General features: G+C 46.8%; 1 protein-coding gene across 1 annotated transcript in view; it reads right to left on the reverse strand.

Annotated features, from left to right (window-relative positions):
* The window catches only part of ANXA11 (annexin A11), a 43,278-nt gene extending 39,192 nt beyond the window's left edge, over positions 1 to 4,086 (reverse strand). Inside the window, exon 1 of the mRNA XM_039240525.1 lies at positions 3,884 to 4,086. The gene's annotated coding sequence lies outside the window, so the exon portion shown is untranslated. The remainder of the gene's footprint in view (positions 1 to 3,883) is intronic.
* Between the last annotated feature and the right edge of the window lie 9,984 nt (positions 4,087 to 14,070).

Consider the following 14,070-nt stretch of genomic DNA (forward strand, 5'->3'; position numbering starts at 1 on the left):
TGAAGGTGAGTTCTTCAATCCCATCATACCTTAAATCAGATACAATCCAGACAAAAAAAACGGCTCTCTAGCCCGGACCCCTCCTAAGCCCCCCACATACCTGCCTACTTGGTACCTCAGAGACACCTCAAACTCCACTTGCCCAAAACTGAAGTCATGATCACGGCCACGCTCCAGTCCTGGTTCTCACCCAGTGCTCCACGGCTCAGGGGAACCCAGGAGGACAACCCAGGGTGGGTGGGGTGGCCTTTGCTTTTATGCGCACAGCACAAAGCTAGGCAAACAGTGGGTACTCACTCATGCTGAGTTCAACAGAAACATGGCTCTTCACCCACTTCCTAAAAATAGCCGTGACCTTTTAGGTGGACACAGCACACTCACATCTGCTATCACCAGCACCCCCCCTCTGCCCCCTGCCCTGGAAAAACACCCTTTCTCCCCAGAGATGCCACTGGCAGGCTTCCTTTGCCACAGGCTCCCTCCGCCCTGCTAACTGCCTCCGGGCTTCTCCTCCCCACCGTCACGCAGGTTCCTCTCCTCTCACTGTCCTTCCGGCCAACTCTCCCCAAGCTGTAGGTGTTGAAGGCTGGGGTCACGGGACTTCCCTCTCCATTTCAGGGGCAAGTCATCCTTTCTTTACTGCTAAGGCGGTGGCACTTTCAGGAGCACAAGTCCCCAGAAGACCAGCCACTACAGGATCACAGAACGGGGGGTCAACCACCTGTGCACTCCATCCCTTTCCAAGGTTCCTTGCGCTGAGTACCCAACTTATCAACATTGTCATCACCACATCCTATCATCTTAAACTCCCTTCACAAACATCTTCTCACCAGTTTCTGCAAAGAACCCTCCGGGGTAGGCACTTTTACCATCCAGAACACTGGGACCCTGTGTGGGTCCATGGCTTGTCCCAGGGGACCCATAATGGATCAGAACTCTGTCTATGGACTCCTTTTTGGCCCATTACTTTCTCCCATCAATCTATCTGAGTCACTGTTCACGCTGTACTGTTAGGATCCTCCCCAAAACAAACCACGGGGTGACATCAGACTGTTATTTCATGGGGACCAGGGGCCAGGGTCAGGAGGCCTACGGTGGTATGGTTTCGGTAGTTATTAGAAAGTTCCGCTGAATTGCAACAACTCCTTTTAAACATGCAAATTTCCAGCAAAGAAACTTCAGTTTCTTCGTTTCCCCTAAGCAACTTTCCTATCTAGGATCTTTCAAACTCTCAGTGCTCCAGGAGACAAAGGCATCAAGAAGGTGCTCTAGAGAAAAATCCAGGGAAGCTGGTCTGCTTGCTTGGCTGTGACTGAGTAATGCACCCGCACGCAGACTCTTCCCTGAGACTCTTCCCTGGGTGACCCCCATGGGATCAAGTGCCAGGAGCTGCTCAGGCTTAAGGGGGAAAGGCAGACACTGAGGAGAGAGAGGAGGAGGTGAATGCAAGAGGAAGGAGGGGGAGTTCCAGAAAGGCTCTGGGTCCTCTGAACATACAGCACTCGGCACAGATTTCGTTTCTACATTTACCTCCTGCCTACACGGGCTTGTTCTCTTGCACGCGCTCTCTCTCTCTCTCTCTCCCTCTCTGTTCTGCAGTGAATTGCCAAGAGCCCACACTAACCTATTCTGGCTGGATTCTTACTGCTACCCATCCTCCCCTGAATCACAAGACCAAGGCATCACTAATCGATCTTGGCCTTCTAGGTACAGCAATCCAGGATGGGCCCTATCTGTCACCCTGGCCCTGGCTACATAAGGGAATCAAAGGGGACTTTCAGCCATCTCCTACTCCCACCTCTCAGTCTGGACTTATTTCCATCTCATTCTCTTCTTCTTCTTCTATTTATTTATTTATTTATTTATTTATTTATTTATTTATTTATTTATTTTTGCGGATCCAAACCAAGGAAAACCTTGCTTCCCTGGACTGCCTCTTTCACTCCACTAACATCTGCTAAGCATATACATTAGGCAAGGCCCATCCCGGGTACTGTGAGACCAGGAGATGGATAAGAAACAGCCCTTCCCCTCCACAGATGGATGAAGAACAGGGCAGAGAGAAGACAAGTGGTCATACAAATACTAAGCGAGGTGAGTATTGAGAAATGATGCCAAAGGAGTGGGAGAGGAAGGCTCTGTGGGCTCCAGGATATCTTGTCCTTTTCTGCTAGAAGGAGGCACCCGGATGGCTCCCAAGAGAGTGGTGAATAATGGGCAGACATGGGGAAGGAGGGCATTCCAGGAGCACAGAACAACATGACCTGAAACAAAGGAACTGGCCGAAGGGCAGTTCAATTTGATTGGACCTTCAGCATGAAAGAAACAACAGCTATTAGTATTGCGTTATTATTATTGTTGACACTCACGGATTAGGACTTACGAACCAGGCCCTGCTCTAAGCTTTATCTACTGCGGGTGCTGTCCACCTGGAGCACACGGGTGTGGTGTACCAGTCCCCAGTTCAGGTCAACGCCTGGGTTGTATAGTTGTAACATACTAACTCATTAAGTTCTCAGCAACCCTGTAAGGTAGGTATTAAAAAGATACCTTCATTTAAAAGATAAGGAAATCAAGACACCGATGCTAGTAAGAGATAAGCTCAGGGAGGGATGTAGGACTCCGAGGGACTGAGCACCCAGTGCCAGGGCCACAAATTTCCCCGGCACCTAACCTGGCCGGTCTTGTCGGGGACCACCCAGAGGCACAGAGAGTGCCTTTGAGGTGAGGGAAGGAGCACTGTTAATCCTTCTGGAATCCCCAACAATTGACTTGAGCAGGGAAGGAATGAAGGAACATAATGAGAGCCATTTAGGAGTGAGCAAGAGAACACACCCCGCCTGTCGAGCTCCTGGACTCAGCCCTGCTCTCCCCTGAAACTTTTGTTCCTTGTTGCTCCAGCAGGGAAGAGGCTCACCCATCACAGCACCACTCCATGCCCAGATCAGGACAGCCAGGGGCAAAGCGCGGGGTTCGGGAGAGAGAGCAGAGTGTCTGGTTACCTAGGATACCCAGAGTGTCTTAAAACACCCAATCTCCACAGCAAGGTCACTGATGTGGAGTGAGGGAGGGGGGACATAAATGACCCCGGGGCCAACTGTAACCGGCTTGGGCTAGAATTGGCTAGTTTAACTCCTCTCCTCAGAAGGGGAACGAACTTCTCAACCGTCCTCGAGAGACTTGGTTTCTGCCTGTTTAAGCCTTCAAAGGGGTGGGTAGGGCCCAGGGGGGAGAGAAAAGTTCAAGAACCCCTCCCTGAAACTGTGCGCGAGGAGAAAGGCAGAGAAGGTAAACACACTGGTGAACGCAGCACCCCGGACGGTTCCGCATTCTCTCCAACAGCAGCAGTTCCCAGGATCTGCGTCCTCCCAGGTTCAGAAGGAAAGTTCCTGAAGCCAGCCTCCCCTACTAGCTCTCCTTAGCACAAGCCTTTCCGGGAAGGGCACACACACTCTCCAGAACTCAGCAAGGTCAGAGGGGCCCGTGCCATCGGCCTTCCCCATACCAGCCAGTCACCTTCTGGTCGCAGGTTCACCCGGTCGTCCCACGCCGACCCAGGACCCCCTGAGCCCCGGACCCCCGCCGAGCAGCACAATCACGTGGTCCTGGCGACCTGGGCCCGGCCTGTGCACCTCCCACCCCACAGGGAGGGCGGCCATCTACTGACAGCCAGGCCGACGCAGCCCGTCCGGAACCGACAGCCCGACACCATCATCCACCCCCACCACCATGCCTTGCAACCAGGAAGCTGCAGGGCGGGGGCGAGAGCGGGCGCGGGGCAGTCCCGGGCCTCACCGGCGGGGCCACCGCGCGCTGCCGCCACCAGGTCTCTCGCCGCCGCCCCGCAGCGCGCCCCGGGCGGGCAGGGCAGCCCTCAACTTACCTGGCCACTGATCACAGGGGTGGGGGCCGCAGGCAGCGGCGGCTCCGCGGCGCCCTGATCGGCCTGGAGCTCTGTCCCACTCCGGCTCTCCGCGCACTCAGGGCACTCGGGGCACTGGGGCGCCGCAACCCTCAGGGCGGGGCGGGAGGAGGAGCCCGCCGGGCGGAAAACTCGGCTGGGCCCCAGCTCGCCCCAGGGCGGAGCCGCTCGCGCTGGGGGCGGGGCGGGGCGAGGGGCGGGCCCGCGCCTTGGCCCCGCCCCTAGGTCATTGCCCAGAGGGCTAAGCCCTCTGGGGGCCGCGGAAGAAAGACGCTGGCCTGCCCGCTCTCTAACTGGCAGGGGATCCCGCGGAAGGCTCGGAAGTCGGCGAGGAGCCGCAGCTCCGCCCGCGTCCCCCGACGGTCGCGCCCTGCGCGGCGATCTCGGGGAGGGCGTTCCCCAAGCCCCCTCTAGCCCCTCGTACCATTGTTAGCCACTCTCTTTAATAGAGAACACTTTCCATATTAAAAAGGCCACGCAACCGTACGGAAATGGTGGTGGTAGGGCGAGTCGTTTACAGGGGAGAAACCCAACAAACTACCTCAGCCACGTGATCAAGGTCAACATCAAGAGAGAGAAATCAGGGGCGCCTGGGTGGCTTAGTCGGTTAAGCGTCCGACTTTCGCTTAGGTCGTGATCTCGCGGTTCGTGGGTTCGAGCCCCGCGTCGGGCTCTGTGCTGACTGCCGGCTCAGAGCCTGGAGCCTGTTTCAGTCTGTGACTCCCTCTCTCTGACCTTCCGCTGCTCACGCTCTCTCTCCTAGAAATAAATAAAAAACATTTAAAAAATATATTTTTAAAAAGAGAGAGAGAGAGAAATCAGCAGTGATAGTATGTGCCGACTGTGGTCTTCGTCCTAAGAATACCGACACCCAGTCTATGAGAAAAAGACAGCCAAACCCTGGATGAGGGATATTCTACAAACAATTTGGCCAATACTCCTCAAAATTGTCAAGGTCATCAAAGCCAAGGAAAGTCTGCCAACACGTTGTTACAGCCAAGAAAAGCCTCCGGAGACAGGAAAATAATGTACTGTGGTATCCTGGATGGGATCCTGGTAAAAGGACATTAGACAAGAACTAGAAATCTGAAGTATGGACGTCAGTAAATAAGGCATCAATATTGGCTCATTTGTTGTTGGAAAAGCACCATGCTAATAGAAGATGCTAATAATAGAAGAAACGGAGTGTTAACTTCTCAGTTTTTCCCTGTAAATATAAAACTATTCTTTTTTTTTTTTTAATGTTTATTTTTGAGAGAGAGCAAGAGCAGGGGACGGGCAGAGAGAAAGAGGGAGACTCAGAATCTGAAGCAGGCTTCAGGCTCTGAACTGTGAGCACAGAGCCCAATTTGGGGGTGGGGGGACTCAAACTCACCAACTGTGAGATCAAGACCTGAGCCCACCTCAGACGCTTAACTGACTGGGCCACCCAGATGCCCCAATATAAAACTATTCTGAAAAAGAATAGTTAAAATTCTTTTAAAAAATTTTTAAAGCTTATTTTTGAAAAAAAAAAAAGTTACACAGGTAATAAATGAACAAATGGTCATTTTAAATAAATGTTTTTTATTTATTTCTGAGAGAGAGAGAGAGAGAGAGAGAATGAACAGAGGAGGGTCAGAGAGAGAGAGAGAGAAACAGAATCTGAAACAGGCTCCAGGCTCTGAGCTAGCTGTCAGAATAGAGCCCAACGCGGGGCTTGAACCCACGAACTGTGAGATCATGACCTGAGCCAAAGTCGGACGCTTAACCAACTAAGCCACCCAGGTGCCCCACAAATAGTCATTTAAAAGCATTTTTTAGAAACTGAAATTTCTTACTTTCCCAAGCCCACCTTTAGGCGCGCCCTTCCAGATCCTTCTCTCTGCAACACTCCACTGTGTACAGACACACCTAGATGTACTGTTTAAAACGGTATTGCAGTAACTTTTTTTTTTTTTTTTTTTTTTTTTTTGCGGCGTGTTTTACTCATTCCATCTTGGATGGCCTTTCCAGGCAAGCGCACCTTGATCTTACTGGTTCTTCCTAAGGATTGCATGGTGCAAGCCGTCGAGCGTGTCACCTCGCTCCTTAGAGAAAGACACTGAGGTTGCTGCAGGCTCGGGGCTATTGCAAACAGCGCTGCTGATCCTGTTTCCATTTTCAGAGCGCGCGGGAGGAGGAAGGACTGGGCGCTGTAGGCCAAAGAGGAGACTCCGGTCTCGGCTCTGCGGGGGACAGGGGTGCTGGTGCTATGCGGAAGCCACGCCCTGGAGCAGCCTGCTGCCGCCCGACTCGGAACCCCGGGGACCCGGTCCTTTCCCGCGGCCTGTACAACACCCCCACCCTGCAAGGCGCGGCCGTTTTTCGGAGCCGGACTGCATTTTTTAGAGATGAGTGGGCGGGTGACCGTGAAACCCTGGCCGAAGGCTCCAGTGCGACTCAGAGGAAATGCCCCGCCCCCACCCCAGCAGAAGAGGAGCCGAGGGTTAGACTCTGCCAAGGTTGGGTATTACTGCGGTGGGGGCGCCCGCGGTGACACAGGAGCGGGCGTCGGGGTGAAGCTCCCACCTAGCCCGCGGCGTTCCGAGGGAGCTCCTGTGGCCGGGCGCGCTCTGGGCCAGGTCGTTGTCGGGGAAGGTCACCTGGCGCCCACCCAGCCCTCTGTCTGGACACCCTATCCCTGCGCCGCGCGTCCCGGCGGCCTCAAAGGCAAGCTTCTTCGAACGGCTCACTTTTTTCATAGATGAGCAACTGTCTCTTTAAATACCCTCAAAAAAAAAAAAAAAAACCCAAAACAAATAATAAAACACTTAGGCTGGAATTCCTTCTGCATGTAGCACACACTTGCCTGCATCGGAACTGAGCTCTTCAAGGCCGGGATGGTGAATAGCTACCCCTGTGCTCACCTCACTGTGACTCAACCATTTATTTTCAACAAACGTGTGTGGGGCTCCGACTAGGGTGGGGGAAACGACCCTAGGTTTGGTGTGCAAGCACCTGCGTTCTGTCACTTGGAAGTTAGATGCTCTTTGAGCCTCGCTTTTCTCAACTAGAAAAATCTTCAAAATGATCTGTGAAAATCTGTAATCACTGCTTCACCGCTACAAGGGGCCGATACGAACATCAAATGAGGTAAGGGAGAGTAAGTGCCTTGTAATAAATAAGACAGGTGCTCACTGCCCTGAGTAGTACAGGACCATTATAATCTTTCTCACATTGAGTCATTCGACGAACAATGCTTGAGTGTGGCCAATGTGATCGGCCCTCTGCTGGGTGCCACAGAGAAATAGGGAGGAAAGCAAACGCCCTTGATCTAGACTCCCAGCTCTTCTCATGTGGGGAAACAAATCGTAAATACCCGACAAAATACAGGCTTGTGAAAAGGATCGTTCTGGGTGAATGAGAGGCCAGTGGAGAGGATGGGATCCGGAAAGGCTTTTTCTGATCAGTCTGGCCAGACTTTACAATCGACTTTTAATTTTTAAATCATGTTTATTCCTTTTTTTTCTTTTTTTTTTAAGTATCTATCGCTTTAATTTCTGCTTTTATCTTTGTGGTTCTGTTCCTTCTTTCTTTGGATTTGCCCTGGTGTTTTCTCCGGTTTGTAGAGTTGAACTTTAGGGCCATCTATTTTCCAAATCTTTTTGCTGCTGCTATAATAAATGTAAATAAGACTATAAATCTCCCTCTACATCCCGCTTTAGCTACATATCACAAGTTTTTAATATGCCATGCTTTTGTTATCTCTCAGTTATAAATATTTTGGGGTTTTCTTTCCATTAGGATTTTATCCTTAATTCGTGGATTATTTAGAAGTGTTTTTCCATTTTTGATTTACAGTCATGGTTTTTAAGAAACCATTTTGTCATAGATTTCCAATTTTAATGCTTAGAGATGAGAAAATGTGCTCTTTTTAGAATTTGTTGAGACTTCCTTGTGACCTGATAGACTTTTTTTTAATGTCCCAGTTTTTGTAAGTGCACAAGATTCTATGTATTTCTCCATCCAGTTTGCTAATCTAGTTAATTAGATTGTTTATACCCCAGAGTTTTTCTGTTCAATCCGTTGATTTCCAAGAGAGTCGATTTAAGGTTTTCCACTTTTATTGCACTTTGCCAAAGTTCTCTATAATTTGGTCTCATTTTGCCTTATAATTTTAAGAACAAATTATTAGGTTCACGCAAGCTCATAATTGTTTTATCTTTCAGTGATTTATCTTCTTTTGTTACTTTTCTCCTTAAAAAAATTATTATGCCTGATATTAACGTTGCTGTCTAAGATAGTATTTGTCTGGTATGTTTTTTCCCTCTTGTTTTCAGACTTCACTCTTCTTTAGGTTTGTCTCCTGGAAGTGGCATATAATTTTTATACAAATCTTTAAAAATCCATCTGAGTATCTGCTTTTTTAAAAGTTTATTTATTTATTTTTGAGGAGGGTGCAGAAAGAGATGGAGACAGAGCCCTACACTGTCAGCGCAGAGCCTAACCCAGGGCTCAACTCACTAATGGCGAGATCATGACCTGAGCTGAACTCAAGAGTGGGATGCTTAACCCACTGAGCCACCCAGGCGCCCTCTGAGTTTCTGCTTTTAATTGATGAGTTTGGTTTATAGTAGTAATGATTACAGAAGTATTTGGACTTAATTCTGTCCCTTTTTTGTTTACACACACACACACACACACACACACACACACACACTCAGGGCTGATATTGACCTAAAAGACATTAATAAAATGCTGTATATTATAAAAAATGGAAATTCTTCCATCCTCCTTGGTAAATAACTGTGCCTTGAGACCTCACAGTGTCCCCACCCCTGGCATTCCCCTAATCTAACAACAAAAGGGTCAATGCTTATCAGAGGGGGCCTCTAGCACCTTTCCCTGCTCTCTAATTGGTCAGCAAATGGGCCATGCAGGTGGCTTAGTATTTTGAATATCATGTGAATTACACTTTCTCCTTGTTTCCGTTTTTTTTTTCTTTTCCTACTTCCCTTTGAATTGTTTGAATTTTCTTCATTTAAACAAGGAAGTGATACTAGAATTAAAAACTTATGAATAAATAAGTGCTTACTAGACACCCTTACCAGAGTATCCCTCAAAAAACTCAAATTTATCATGTCAAAAAAAGAACTAATCATCTTTTCCCTTCAACCTGCTTTTCTTCTTGGGTTCTGTATCTCTGATGAGTACCACAGTAGCGCCCCTCACTTCTATGGGCTCTGCATGGGAGAGGCTCAGCAAACTTTTCTGTGGTCCAATGTTTTTGTAGAGTTTGCAAAAGTAAGCTATTTTAAGCACAAACAGTTGAGACATCTGGCTCTCTCTACCCTGGGTTCTCCAAAAACCTTTCACGTTGGAGGGGCCATAGGCATTTTTGGGATTTAGCAAAAAAATAAAAATAAAAATAAAAGTGAGCTGGAGACACACTTAGGGTTTAGTAGGAAATGTGTATGCCATGTACAATCACTTCTGTGTGTACTTAACATTATTGCTAATCTTCCCACATATGGTTTCTAGGAATGTGGCTGTGATTTAGCCAGCAGAACCAGAGATGGCTCAATAATGACTATGTCCTGTAACACCTGTTTTCAGAAATATGCAGGCAGTGAAAGAGAAACAAGATTTGACATCTTTGAAACCAGAAACTAGTCTATGGAAAACTCGTCCAACCATTGTATGTTTGAAGTTTTAAGCATGTAAGTCTATTCTCATCCACGCCCATTTAAAATGGAAACACTCCCTGGGGCGCCTGGGTGGTTCAGTCGGTTGAGCCTCCAACTTTATAATCTCACAGTTCGTGAGTTCGAGCCCTATATCAGGCTCACTGCTGTCAGCCTGTCAGTGCAGAACCCGCTATGGATCCTTTGTTCCCATCTCTTTCTGCCCCTCCCCCACCAATTCTCTCTCTCTCTCTAAAAATAAATAAAACTTTAAACAAATTGTTTTAATGGAAGCTCTCTCTTATAGGGAATATACTCAATAAGACAACATAGAAAATTATACAAACACACATAAATACATCTTTTTAAAAAACAGTTTCAGGAAATATATTTTACTAGAATTCTGTGTTACAAGGCACAAACTGTAAGAGTGCTGTCTGTGTGTGAATTAAATGCTTTCTGCATCTCACTGTATCACATCTCAACTTATCCCATGTATTTTATATGGATGGAGGCTGTAAATTCTAGATGCACACACCAAGAAAGACAAAATTTTCAGATGACTTTTTTTTTCTTAATGTTTATTTATTTTTGTAAGAAAGACTGCAAGTGGGGGAGGGGCAGAGAGAAAGGGAGACAGAGGATCCAAAGCAGGCTCTGTACTGACAGCACAGAGCCCAACGTGGGGCTTGAATCCAGGAACCAAGAGATCATGACCTGAGCCAAAGTCAGACACTCAACAGACTGAGCCACCCAAGTGCCCCTAAGATGACTTTTATATGAACTACATCACCAAAGATGATACCAAACTCAATTTACCGCTACAGTAAGAACATCCATAACAAGCTGGAAAATACTTGTATCGATTCAAGAGATATCTAAGATTGGACATTGCACAAGAAAACTTAAAATGCCTAGAAACCTCCCAGCCTATACATGAAACTTGACAGAAGTATTTACAACTTTGGTAATAGTGATGGAAACTTACGTTGTAGGAAAAGAAAAATTCCTTTTCCACCTTTCAAGTTCTTCCAGTTGGACTAGAATTAAATATACATGAGACAGGTTAACAGGAAAAAAAAAAAAAAAGCCCAAGGGTTTATTGTTTATGCACAGAGGCCCAATATTGAAATTGAAACCTCAAGTGACCAAGGCAGGTAGTTTTTATACTTTTTAGACAAAGATGATAAATTTATGAGGACTCGACAGGATAAAGAAAATGGCTGAGAGGTTTGATTAGTAAGAAGTCCTAAGCAGAATCTGGGGCGGAAGTAGTGGATCAGTAAAAAAGTAACAAGGTTTGGGGCACTTGGCTGGCTCAGTTAGTAGATCATACGACTCTTGATCTCAGGGTTGTGGGTTCAAGCCCCACATTGGGGATGGAGCTTACTTAAAAAAATAAAAAAGTAACAAGGTTTGTTTCTATAGATTTCTTGCCTTTAAAGTTTCTATCTGTTGATGAGGATGTCTTTTTACTTCTTCGCACAGGGAGGGTACCTTTGAATGGGAGATTTGTTTCCTGCTTTCAGGAGGACAGAGGAGGGCCTGAATGTCCTGCACCTGCTGTTTCCCAGGTGGCTTCAACTCAAAATAATCAATACTCCATTGAGGTACATTTTGGGCAGTCTGCACCTCACCCCTACGACATGACACTACCAGCAATATTAATTGTTTACGGCTCAAGTGACTTACTTGTGCAAATTCTACAAAACCATATGTCCACACTGGCAGAAGACGGGCATCTCTTTCTAGTCTACTGAAGAAAACCAATACTATTAGAAAATCTTCCCCATCTATAGATTTTTCTGCATTTTTTGCATCTGACCCATACTCTCCGCCCCTTAAGCATTGCTGTTGTAGTTTCTAGGCCCTTAGGATTTCTATGCCTGACTGTTCTTACTGGCCCCAGGCTCACCCTCCTCAGGTCTGTCCCCCAGAGCGGTATACGATGCACATCTGACCCTGTCACTCCTTTAGGCCCATCATGAGCTCTCCAGGATGAGTTTAAACTCTTAGCCTGACCCATAAGCCCACGCCTGCCTCTCCTTTGGCAATGCATGCCAGTCGTGCCTCTCTCAAAATGTCAACTTGCTTGTGATCCATCTTCCTCGTCCTTCTGTGCCCTGTCCCCATACCTTTGCTCATGCTGTCCCCTCAGCCTGCAGAGCCCTGCTCTCTACTTCTCACCCTGGTTGTTCCTACTCACCCTCCAAGATTCTGCTTAATCGTCATCTTCTCTAGAATCCCTCTGACTTCCTCTTTCACCCTAGTGGACTGAGCACCTGCTATTGTCTCTCTCTTCAGCCCCGAACTCCAGAAATGGCAGGAAAGGACAAAAATTGATATTTTTAAAAAAGATGACAAGGAGCGTTCAGAGAGGCAGAAACACTGAGGAATTCCTGAGAAACTGAAAGCAGACAGGATGAGATATAACATTTCAGCTGAGCACGTGAACAAACAGTGTTTATGTTCTGGAATGTGTATGCTATACTATATATTATACATTCTATTCTGGAATGTGTATGCTATACTGTATACTACAGAAGCAGGAGCAGCAACAAGGACACTCCATGCCTGAGGTGGGGGAGGACTGGATAACAGGCTACTGATGGGCAGGTGAGACAAGCATCCCCATGGGAGCAGTTAGATGAGTAGATTCCTCAGCATCTCCTTAAGTCCGCCCTTGGAGACAAGATGGCCACGACAGAAGTATCTGTCTCCAGGTATGAAGGAGTGAAAGATAGGACAAGGCCCAGAGGGATGGCAAAGCCAAGGAGGAAAGGGTTGTGGCTAAGCTCCAAAGAACAAGTTCAAGAGCATCCATCCAAGGATCCATCCTGCCCATTCTGGATGTGTGGAGCACACATTTGCAAAGTGGTTTTCACCCCTTTGTCACAGTGAGTTATGCAAAGAGATCTTTTTGTGGGAAATCTCATGGGCAAACCTGAGTTCACTACTAAAAAATCAAATGTCATTTGAGAAGCACCAGCACCATGAGAGGAAGATATATCACTGAAGAAACATACTCATTGCTAATGTTTACTGAGCGTTTATATGCCAGGCACTATTCTAAACATACTGAGTGTATTTATTTCTAAAAATATTTTTTAAGTTTATTTATTTTGAGATGGCAGAAGCAGAGAGAGAGAGAGAGAGAATCTCAAGCAGGCTCTACACCATCAGAATAAAGCCTGATGTGGTGCTTGAACTTATGAACTGTGAGATCATGATCTGAGCTGAAATCAAGACTTGGATGCTTAACCAATTGAGCCACCCAGGTGCCCCATATTACATATATTTAAAAACTTTAACCTTACTAGAAGTATTTTAGGGCAGGACTATTTTTATCCCACATTACAAAGGGGGAAGCTAGGTGTAAGAGATTAAGTAACTTCCTACAAAGCCATACAGCTTAGTGTGTGAAGTCACAATTCTGTCACCCCAGGCTGTCTGCCTCCAGAGTCGAAGATTAAAAAAAGCAAATAGGGCAACTGGTACTGAGCTTTGAAGTAAGTATAATTAATATTCTCAAAGAAGAGAAGATGAAAAAGAGCCAATTAGAAATGTTGGAAATGAAATATATATGTATATATATTTAATTTTTTAATGTTTATTTTTGAGAGAGTGAGAGACAGTATGGAGGGGGGAGGGACAGAGAGAGAGACACACAGAATCTGAAGCAGGCTCCAGGCTCTGAGCTGTCAGCACAGAGCCCAACATGGGGCTCAAATCCACAAACCATGAGATCATGACCTGAACCAAAGTCGGACACCTAACTGAACCACCCAGGCACCCCCAAAAATATATTTATAATTAAAGAAAGAAAACCACACCAAGTGGATGAGCTATGTAGTAGAATGCATGCAGCTGAAGAATGAGTGAACTAGCAGATAGCAGGGACCAAGTGATTTTCCCTAAAAACAGAAAGGGATTGGTATAGAATGAAGAAAAGAAAAGATAATAGACATGGAAGATAGTTCCAGAAGGGCCATCATCCATCCATTAGGTGTTACAGAAAGAGACTAGAGCAATGGATGTACAGTAAAATGTGGTTGATTGGCAACACAAGTTTATTTCCTCTCCCTCCTTAAATCCCAATACCATGGCAATAGTGGAAACGTACAAAAATAAAAGGAACAAGAGAGAATAAAGTGGGAGGCAAACTTTCAACACACGTTTTGAAGACAGAAAACATATGGAGGAGTGGTAATCGATTGATAGATTGGAGGATGTTTTAACTTGCGTGCACCAGAGGGAGAAATCAAGGAGAAAGTCAGTTGATTCTCCCCACCCACCTCCAGAGTCGCAGCCAGGCTTAGCCTTACAGATATAAGGTAGAGTATGAGGCTGCATATGGGAACAGGGACATAGGTAGAAACCCTTCTCATTTTTCCTGCCCCCTTCAGCAAAGGTTCCCTCTACCAAGGAGAAAGGGGACTCATTTGTCATATAAATTGAACTGTGGGGACTGCAGAATGGCACATGTGAGACACAATACATTTG

The sequence above is a fragment of the Hyaena hyaena genome, unplaced genomic scaffold (genome assembly GCF_003009895.1).
Source record: "Hyaena hyaena isolate Hyena2069 unplaced genomic scaffold, ASM300989v1 scaffold_176, whole genome shotgun sequence".
Taxonomy (NCBI): Eukaryota; Metazoa; Chordata; class Mammalia; order Carnivora; family Hyaenidae; genus Hyaena; species Hyaena hyaena.